The sequence below is a fragment of the Amblyomma maculatum genome, chromosome 3 (genome assembly GCF_055883805.1).
Source record: "Amblyomma maculatum isolate TAMU_Amacu chromosome 3, ASM5588380v1, whole genome shotgun sequence".
Classification (NCBI taxonomy): domain Eukaryota; kingdom Metazoa; phylum Arthropoda; class Arachnida; order Ixodida; family Ixodidae; genus Amblyomma; species Amblyomma maculatum.
In genome coordinates, this window is record NC_139346.1 from 53,547,665 (window position 1) to 53,558,277 (window position 10,613).

General features: G+C 42.9%; 1 long non-coding RNA gene across 1 annotated transcript; it reads left to right on the forward strand.

Moving 5' to 3' along the window:
- Positions 1 to 4,537: 4,537 nt before the first annotated feature.
- LOC146194774 (uncharacterized) lies at positions 4,538 to 10,300 on the forward strand. The gene is made up of 4 exons (XR_014705909.1): positions 4,538 to 4,931; positions 6,736 to 6,907; positions 7,382 to 7,462; positions 10,046 to 10,300. It is a non-coding gene; the product is annotated as an uncharacterized LOC146194774 (long non-coding RNA).
- Positions 10,301 to 10,613: the final 313 nt, after the last annotated feature.

The following is a 10,613-nucleotide window of genomic DNA, read 5'->3' on the forward strand; positions in this document are numbered from 1 at the left end:
GATGTATACAGCTGTGAATTGGCATATATATTTGCATTATATTACAGGTACCAAGCAGGACAGACAGGTAGCTAAAAAAGAAAGAAAGGGACAAACGAAACCCTGACACGATGCGACAATTCGAACTACCCATTATCCGAGTGTGCTTGTTGAAAAACGCCGCGTGGGCTGGGTTTTCATGAGCAGGTCGGTCAAAATTGGTTATTGATGTCCTCGCAATTTTCGCACTTATGTGATAACTTTGATCTAGATGCTGACTTTTACCATAAAAGACAAAAATGTCTGCGGTTTTAAAAGCTAATGAACAATCATGTTTTTATAATAACGCGTTTATGGACCCGAAGGAACCGTGCTTTTACTTGCATTATTTTTCCTGCTTCGCTATCTAAAGGACAAAATTTACTCGGCGGGGCAGTTTAGCAAAGCGGTCAATCACTTCGTACACGTTGATGTCGACGTTTCTGTGGGCGTATAGAAGCGCCAGCCCATCCATGCGTTCTTCAGACATTGTAGAACGCAAGTAGTTTTTTAGCAATCTCATGCTTGAAAATGATCTCTCTGCACTGACAGTGGTCACTGGAAGGGTGACTAGAATTTGCAGCAGCTTGTACACATTTGGGTAGAAGCTGCCGTCGCAGTGAGAGAGGGCATCTATTCCTGTGCTGGGACCCTGGCTTGCTGTTTTGTTCGCCCACTTTGTCTACCATAGCCGCAGTTCCCCCAAAGCAGCCTTCACATCCACGTCCTGCGCCAGGAGATTTCCTGCTCCTTTCTGTCGGTCATCTTGCATTGGTGGTACTGCCGATGGTACAATTACAGAAAAGCCCTTTAAAATTGTCCTGTGCTTTTCGAACCGTTGCTGTAGCTGTGCTAATACGTGGTCCATGAATGGAATGCATACAGTTCTCCGGAAATATTCCTCAGCATTTTCTGATGTAACGCTCCCACGATCCTGCTGTCGGACACCGGCTCGTCGGGTGGTGATTCCAACAGTCATTTTTTTGCCAGTTCCTGCACTTGCGCAAATATTTTTGAAAAAGAAACATTCGAATTCTTGCGGTCATTTTCGATCGCCTACTGCACCACATCTATGTCGTCAATGGCGGCGCTCATGTCGATGTTCCTGGTCTGCAGCTTCTTTGACAGAGGCAGGGTCATCGCTAGCACATGCTCCGCCACATGCAGGCTCACAAGGAATGCCGGTGACAAAAGTGTCAATGCCAAACTATTTGCCTGAACTGGACTTTCGCCGTTGCCGTTTATATTTATCTCCTCTAGTGCCGCGATCACCGGTTCAAACAGATTCACAAATGAAAGAACTGCATCATGCTTTTCCACCCAGCGCGTTTCACATAATCCCAAAAGTCGCCGCCTTCTGGACTCTGGACAAATCAAACTCATCATTTCTCGTAAAACGTGCGAGCGGTTAGGAGATTTGCGGAAAACATTTGACGCTGCCTTTAGCGTTCCAAAACAGTTTCGGATATCTGTGCTGGAGCACGCTGCACAGAGAACTAGGTTGAGGGAGTGGCTTTCGCAATGGGTGTATAATGCGGCTGGATATTTCTCACGAACGACAGCTTGCACACCATTCGCTTTAGCAGCCATCGAGCTGGCACCGTCATAACCTTGGCTACGAAGATTATGCACATTAATTCCAAGGTCTAGCAGAAATTTTACAATGGTGTCTGCGACGGCCCTACCACTTTGGTTCTGAATTCGCACAAAACCTAAAAACACTTCTTCGATATCGTTGGCATCCTTGTTTAGGTACCTTGCACAAACGGTGAGCTGTTCGATTCCAGCAATCTCTTCGGCGCGTAGGAAGAAGCGTGAAAACGAAAAAAAAACACAAACAAAAAGCGCAACGACGGAGAGAGCATATTGTACGGGGAGAAGAGCGAGGGAGTACCACTAAGAGCTGCTACAGCACGGTGAGGGTTCGCAGAAGGCACGAGAAAAAAGAAAGCCCCAAAAGAGAGACACAGGGATTTTGAGGAAGCGGGGAGTCGAAGGCGAGGGAAACACCGCCTTTGAAACACTTAGCGGGAATGGAAACCTGTCTTGTTTCGTCTTCCACCCCCCCCCCCTCCGCAGCCGGCGCGAGTTGACGCGACGAGCCCGATCGCTATCTAAACGCCCTTGAAACTTAGTGCTCGAAAATGGTTCCTGGCTTTACGTGACTCCGTCTGCATGGGCGTTGCTACGAAATGTAGCCCCCAAGTTCGTAATGTTCGTGCCGAAATGTATTTTCGAACGAACCGGAAAAAGATATTGTAGACAAAACCCAGAATGCTTTCGAGCGCCGGTGGTTGTTTTCGTCGCACGACAGCACGAAAACAGCACGACAATATGACAGCACGAAAACATTTCGGGGGGGGGGGGGGGGGGGGCTGAAGCCCCATAAGCCCCCCTCCCCCCCTGGCTACGCGCCTGGGCGGCATAGTGGTAATGGACAAGGACAAGTATATTGAAGAAGGAATCAGACAACTCTCTTACACTAAATTTTATAAACACCTAAAAGCGCACCCCACCCTAGAGCATCAAAACTTCATAGTAGGGACCCTAAATGAGCTCGCAAAAAGTAGGGACATCTCCCTGCGAGTATGCAAAGCCCTGACCGCCTCACACCCGTCGCCGGGCCGATTCTACATGCTTCCGAAAATTCATAAAAAGGGTAATCGTGGCAGCCCGATAGTATCTGGCATCGGCACAATCACAGAACCAATCTCCAGTTACATTGACACATTAATATGACACACACCTGAAACACACCCATCCCACATACGTGACACAAACCACTTCCTTCGCGAAATAGCATGTATAAATCTTCCTCAGGGAGCCTTCCTTGTAACCTTAGATGTAGTCTCTCTATATACAAATATCCCGCATTACGACGGAATCAAAGCTCTAATTGAGGCCTATAATCAGAATAGGAAGGAAGGAAGGATCCCCCACTCCAGAAGTCCTAGAGGTATTGACAAAACTAGTACTAGAATACAACAACTTTGAATCCGACAACGAACCCTATTTATAAATTAACGGCACCGCCATGGGTACAAAAATGGCCCCTACTTATGCTAATCTCTTCATGCATAGCATTGAATTTGAATTTTACTTACTTCTCCTATTAAGCCCACCCTACACAAACGCTACTTGGATGATATTTTCTTAATTTGGACCGACACAGAACAATCACTCCTACATTTCATTGAAAACTTCAATCTCCTCCATCCTAGAATATCATTCACGCACACATATTCCCGAAACAAAATTAACTTTCTTCACGTTGAAATTGCGGTTCATGAAGGTTCACTCACCACAAGCGTATACAGAAAACCCACGGACCGACAACAATACTTACATTTTCAAAGCTGTCATCCTCATCACTCAAAAACAAGCATTCCATATTCTCAGGCTCATCGATTCAAAAGAATTTGTTCCCAAGATCATGACTTCGCACGAAACGCAAAACGTATGCTGGAAGTCCTGACTAAACAACGGTACCCGCCAAATATTATTGACGACGCCATAAAGAAGGCATATGCACTCAACCGAGAGGAAATACTGGAGCGACGTCCACGAAAGGAAAACATAGACCGCCGAACAAGCCTGGTACTGCTTACACGAGTAACCCCCCCAACGTGAACAAAATCCTAAAGAAAAATTTCAACATTCTAGAACAGAGCGAACGTCTCTCCAGTATTCTCACGACTCCTCCCCAGGTTGTCTACCGACGACCGAAAAACATCCGCAACATCCTAGTCCACTCACAAATAGTTAATAACCCGCGGTTGGGGTGCCGGCCTTACGGAAAGAGTACATGCCAGGTGTGCAGGCACATGCAGACATCAAGCTACGCAACAAGCACAGCGTCAAATGTTAAGTGGAGAATAGATGGTAAATTTGATTGCGATGCCTCAAACGTTATATATCTCCTAGAATGCGGTGTATGCCGCATGCTGTATATTGGCCAGACAGCTACCCCTCTACGAATGCAGCTTAATAATCACCGAGCTCATGTCCGCTCTCTGCCCAACCTTCCTTTTTCAAAACATATCAACCAGAAACAGCACTCATTCGACTCAGTCAAACTAACAGTTCTTCTGGAGGGATTCAATAATACACGGGAGCAGCGTGAGTCATACACTGTAAAAACAAAAACACCTTTTTGGGCATTTGTCTAATTCAAAACACCCTTACACCCTGAGTCTAGGGTGTTCGTGCCACTGGAAATCACCTCTTGCATGCCAAATGGGTGCTTTGGTTGGAGAATATGCCTTAGGGTGTTACGGGCAAGCAATATCACCTAACATGCTGGGGGTATATGGCTGCGTAACTTCGTAGCCTTTTATACACAAGCGGCGCTGCTAATATAACCCGACACCTAAATAAAGCACCAAAAGTAACGCTAAAATTAAAATTACACACGAGTGCTTTCTAAAAATGAAACAGAAACTGAAACAAAATTTCACCGCCAGGAGGCCGCCGGTAGCTACGAACGCTCTTTTCAAATTTCACAATATGGCCGTTAGCATCGTGGAGTGCGTTTCGACCACGTTTCGGCGAATGCTGAATGTGCTTCTTCGATTGTTTACCCTCGTGAAATGTGTTGCATTTCCCATGCATATGTGTTACAGAAGTGTGTAAGCTTGTGAAGTGCCTTCTACATGTGGTGTTTAACGCAAACGGGCATTTGTCGTGTCGGCAAGTGTCCGGGCTTCTTTTTGCTTTGTTCAGGCCGAAGGACTGCTGCACCGCTTTATGTTTGAGATGTTCGAAAGAAGGCATGGACGATTTTTTCTTCTGCGTGACTAAGAGGTATATGCGCCGACTACATTGCACTCGCGCTGAAATCGCACTGGTTGGTTCGGTGCCGGTGATACGAAGGCGGACAGCGTACTGCGCGGCTGACGCAATCGTCTGTAAAGGTAAGCCTATTCTCACGCATATTGCGCTTTGTGGGAACAGTGTCCTACCGGGTTGCTGCATTCTGTGTCTTTTTGTGCCGGAACGCTCCAGAATGTGCTGAAATGAAAACGTGAGGCACGCGCTTGCTTTCACCTCGCTGCCAAAATGACTTCGCACATGTGGTAGATGTCGCGGCGAGTTACACAGATTTCGCGCAAGAGCATCAGTCTCAACTTTCTTGAACAGAAATAATGTATGTGCTACGTTTCCTTGCATTTTGTACGCGCAGGAGGTTCACGAAACGATTTTCGTTTCTTGACAGTTTGATACTTGTGCTCAGTTCGCAACGACTCGGTTTTGTTCTACCGTTTCCGTTCGTGCGGCAAGGTCATGTTGGCGTACTACCTTAATTCTCCTAGCACTTTCGACTCCCCCCCTCCTCCCTTATCTCTTACACTTCGCGCTCGCTCACCTGAAACCTCCTTCATGCTTCATCTTCTTTCACTCGGAGCGCTGCACCCCCCCCCCCCCCCCCCCTTTTTTTTATTTACTCGGAGCATAGGCGCGCGCCGTCCTGCTGCTCGGGGAGCGTCCTCCCGCAGCTGTTCTGTTTTAACTTTTTGTTCGAGGAGGCTATGTTCGTTCTCGGCGGCCGTTCAGCGCGGCACGTCTCTGCGCTCGTGCTCTCGGCATCGAAGTGCGCTGGTCGGCCGGCCTGGTTGCATAATAGTTTATTCCAAACTGCGTAAACTATATGCCGCTATCATCAGCCTATGTTAACTTCCCCGCGTCTGGATTTGCCTTTTTTAATCACAATGGGAGCATTTTTCATTTTACGGGGACCATATTTTGCGGTTGCATGGAGTGTGAAGTTGCTTTTTTATCATGCTGCTTTTGTTATAGCGTTTACTTTCGCTCTCGAAGAGTCATTTAGGTACGTATTTTATTTTCAGCAAGACTTCAATTAAGGCATTTGTACACGTGCTAAGTCAGCTGATGTGGTTCAAACCATCCAGTTTTCATTATTTTTGTGGTCACATTTCAACATAACTAGCTGTTTGACCGCATTACTTGATTTTTGTAGTGTCTTTAGACTAGAATAAATGGATATTCGATGCCTGATGCCTCAGCATTCAAGTAGATGTCGACAGCTTGAATTCGGTGGCCAAATATTGTACCGGATGTTGCTATTACAGAGTTTGATTCTGACCAGATGTTTACTTTTTTTTGTCTTTTGCTTAAATGTACATATGAAGCGGTTATCATAGCCTTAGTCGCATATGTTTACCTGCTTTGCTCATCACAGTGCGCATATTGCAGGCAAATTTGTGACTTACTGTTATTAAAAAATTTGTAATGTATGTGTTGAAAGCAGTTTACTGATTTAAAGGGCCCAGAAAACAATTTGACTTTCATATGCTAACGATGTATGTCTGTAGATTGCCTCTAAGAATTGAAGCCTACTTTTTAAAGCTGAGCGGGGACCCTTAGTTTAGAGATATATTACATATTTTATTGCCATTCAGCCGTGTGCCAAGTTGAGGGGAGGAGGATCATAATTTTTGCTTTGTTATTTTTTATATTAGACTTTCCTTAATATTGCTTGCAGTTTGGTGATGAGTGGCAAAATACTGATGGTTTTTGCAGTTTTCTAACCTTAGTAAATATTTGTATTTGCTGTTTGCTAATGCCAGATTTTTTTTTTTCAAATATGTACAAAGGCATCAATTGCCTTAGCTTTTGTACAATGATTTTTAATATTCAGTTACTTAAAACATTGAGTAAAATGAATTCTTTATGGCTACCATTCACACAAACTTGCAGTTCTTACATGACGTCAACATGCTGATCAAGAAGGACGGCAAAGAGGCAGTTGAAATTGGCCTTAACAAGACACTTGTCTTGGTTTTGAAGGGCACCATTCGTGCAAGAAAAAAGGACATTGCCCGGGTGCTCGAAGTATGTTCTGGGGGAACACGTGAAAGGAGAAAGAAGCGTAAGTATTAAGCTGTTTCCTTCTGTTTGCTGCATGTACTATCTAGTTGGCAGTTTTTCGCTAAATGCCTACATTTTTGCCATTTTGCATTGCCTTATAGATATACTAAAAACATGGCTGAGCATCAGAAATAATAATAAAACCATAACTAGTCTGTGCGTTTCTTCATATGTAACAATTTTTGCATTAGCTAAATTTAAATTACCTATTGTTCTTCTCCATTGTAATGGTGCAGCCTTTTCGAATCTGTTCAACTAGTAGCAGAGAATTAGGTGATACCTGATTCAAATCTTCACAAGCTTTGCTATTTTTTGCTGTAAGATGTTTGGCTTTCAGTTTGCGTGCCTCTACATGTTTTCAATTTTGTTTATTTGCCTTCCTAAATTAGACAATAAATTATCGCCTCAAAACTCGGCTGTCTCTTTTTACCTGCAAGGAGGTACACCATTGTTGTGTTGCTTATTTCTATTGTAGATGTACAGACAGTATGCATTCTGCAACTCTTGGCAAACATTGGGAACCAGCCGGGAGCTCTGGATGTTGTTTGTATCATTTGTAAGTTTTCTCTTTGTCATTTGAATATTCAGAAAGCCTACTTGAAACCGATATTATTAGCGAATTTTCTTTGTTTCTAAAATGGCTTACAGTCTAACTTGTAATATGTATTAGTGATTCATAATTCAAATAGAAATACTACACAAGTTTTCATCACAACTGTGAATTCTTTGCTGTGAAAGGATTATTTGTACTGTAAGTACAATCAAAAGCACTTTTAAGAGACTGCTGCCATCACATGCTTACCACGTCGTATTGCATACAAGAGTCACCTGATGAAGCACTGGTAATGTCAAGATTGGTGCAGTGTGCCATTTGACTAAGCACTCTGCTGTAGTGGACCAGCAGTGCTTTATCAGATGGCTCTTGCAGGCAGCTTGGTGGGGTTTAGCATTTGCTGGAAAGGGGTCTCTCAACCTGCTCATGCATGCTAGTACCTAACATGTTCCTAATCTCTGCAATATATAATCTGAGACTGCTTCAAAAGAAATATTTGCCGCATTGTCTTATCCTACAGGCTTCTGAAGGTGGGTAATGCAGTTTAATAGTGGTTTTAAAAAAATGCTGTAATTTGCTAGCCAAGTTTGAAATGATGTAATAATTTTAATTCTTCTGAGATTAGGTTTACCACATTGGTTGGGAGAAAATACTGCTTTGTTTCAAGGTTCATGCTTTATAAATATAATGCCTTCAACTACAATGCTAACATTTCATGCATTAACCATGTGGCACTGTTATAGACATTCTCATTTATAGTAAACATTCTCAATAAATCCAAATTGTTATTTTGCATTTCAAGTTAGTCAACATATTTTTAGTATTCGAACCTTTAGTATTTCAGAGTGCTCAGACTGCCTGCCGCTATAACGATTACAACTTCTTGAACACTTGAGCTTTCTGCCGCCTCTCGAGGCTCACCACTGATGTTCTGGATGTCTATGTGCTATGCGTGGAAAATGTTTTAACATGCCATGCTTCAGTGTTGACATTTTTTAGAGCTTCTGCTGTTTTGTTGTTTGGTAATGCTCTGCTGTTGCACATGTAATTGTCGCTCAACTCAAAGCTCCAGAGTACACTTTCAATGAATAATGTGTGATAAGTTTCAGAACTGCCACATAGAGCAGCGAGAACACTTTTTCGTTGTTACTAAAACTTAAATGTAAACACATCAGGAAGCATTGCGATGACCTAGGGCTTGGCTGGTTCATACTTAGCACAAGAAGAAGTGCAAAAGTTCAGAAATGCATTATGTGTTATGTATTACATGCACTTTTTTTTTTTGTAGTGCCCCATCACTAAGTATGCTCTTTCCACGTTTTTTTTTTGTTTGGTTCTGCAGTATCTACTTGGCCAGTGCAGGGTATGCTGTAGGCCTTGTGTGAAGCCTTCAGTTGAGCCAGCTGTTAATATTTTAGTAGCAAACACCGTGTTCCAGTGCTGTCAACAAATCATTACAAATTTTGAAGGTAGCCTATAACTAATTTTATTTTCAGTTGCAAGATATTCAGCAGTGGGTAAAGTGAGGATCAGAACTGCACCAATCATGGTTGCTTGAGAAAGATGCTCTCCCATTAATGCTAGAAAAAAGAAACTGCCTTAATTTTATATTCAAGTGCACATTGAGTTCCAAGAAAACTGTGCTTACTGGGGCACTGTTATTCAATTGCCCCATTTCTCTGCCTATTTCGAAAATGATACTGGGACCAGTGCAGCCCCAGCATCCATTCAGAACTTGTTTCAGTGCATTGTGGGATACCAGCAGAGCACCTGCATCTTTGTAAAGTAAATTTCAGTATTTTCTCCCATCATACAAGTGCAACCAGTGTCTTCGCGTCACAGCTTCGCTGAATCTCGCAGACCACTAGCGTACCCAACAGAAATGTGTGAAAAAGAATTGGTTTCGCACTGGAAGGTGGTGGTTTCTGTAATAGGGCAGTTCAATTTACAAATGCTGTTAAACCATTATGTAAAATACAAGGCAGTATTTTTGTCTTTTGGCCTGCATTACCAGTTTTTTTTTAATTTGTTACCTTTTTTGAAACAATTTTTTCCGGTTGAAATCATCCAAATGCTGTTAGGAGCGATAGAAATCCAGCTGGTATTTTTTTCCTGCTGCATACTTTAACAAGCTATTGGTTATTTACATTTTTAACTATCATATTAAACATTCCAGTTGATGTGAAATGAAAAGTTTGTGGGGCAGCGTGGAAGTTCTCTAACCCAGGTGCTTTTGATGGGTGTAGCCATTTTTATTCAACAAAATAGCTTGCATAATCTGAAAATACCATGCAACAGTATGCTGCGTGAATAAAAATGGGTTGACCTTACATGCTCTCATTTATGACTTGATCAAACACTGCCAGCTTTGTGCCTTCTGAATCAACCATAACAGTATACTCTGCATTGTTAATTGTGAGATACCACTAGTTGTTTCTGATGGGGCCCTTTTCCAGCACACTGCTGTACAATAAAGGGGCATTGGTGTATTCTAAATATAGAGTAGAAAATATGTTGAATTTGCTCAGGCGCAATGGACATTTATACAGCTGATCTCTTATGCACTTCTTTCACATTTTTATCAAGGAACAGGAAGAAAAGCCTGCCACGCCCTGCGTCGGATATACTGGGAGCAGCATCAAAGAAGCTGAAGAGCATTTCTTCTTCATTGAGCACCGGAAGCTTCTTCGAGTCATCGCCTCTACGTAGGGTATTGTTCCAAAAATGGGTTGATTTTGGCTGTTCAATCTGTGATATGACAAGGCGTCCGATAATTTTTGCTGCTTTATAGAGCACCTCTTTTTGGGCGTATGTGTGTTGAAGTCAAGATGCGCTGCACGGCGCTTTATTTCATGGCCCAAGGCCGAACTTTATGCAAGTGCACGTGTTGACACTGACAAAGTGTAGGATTATTATTGTGTACTCCGATTATTGTTGCATACCACGAAAATTTTTGTTGTTTTTTAAGAAATGTCACCATGCTGTTGTGACATTGTGACATGTGTGCATTGTTCGGATATGTTTTTCAAAAAAATTGTATACTTTGTTGTCTGCATTTGTTGGAACTGTTTTGCTTCTTTCATTTTTTTAGGTATTTACGTCCATAACATGTATGTTTTTGCCCGTCTGCTAGGCTCTCGGTTGAGAGCGGCCG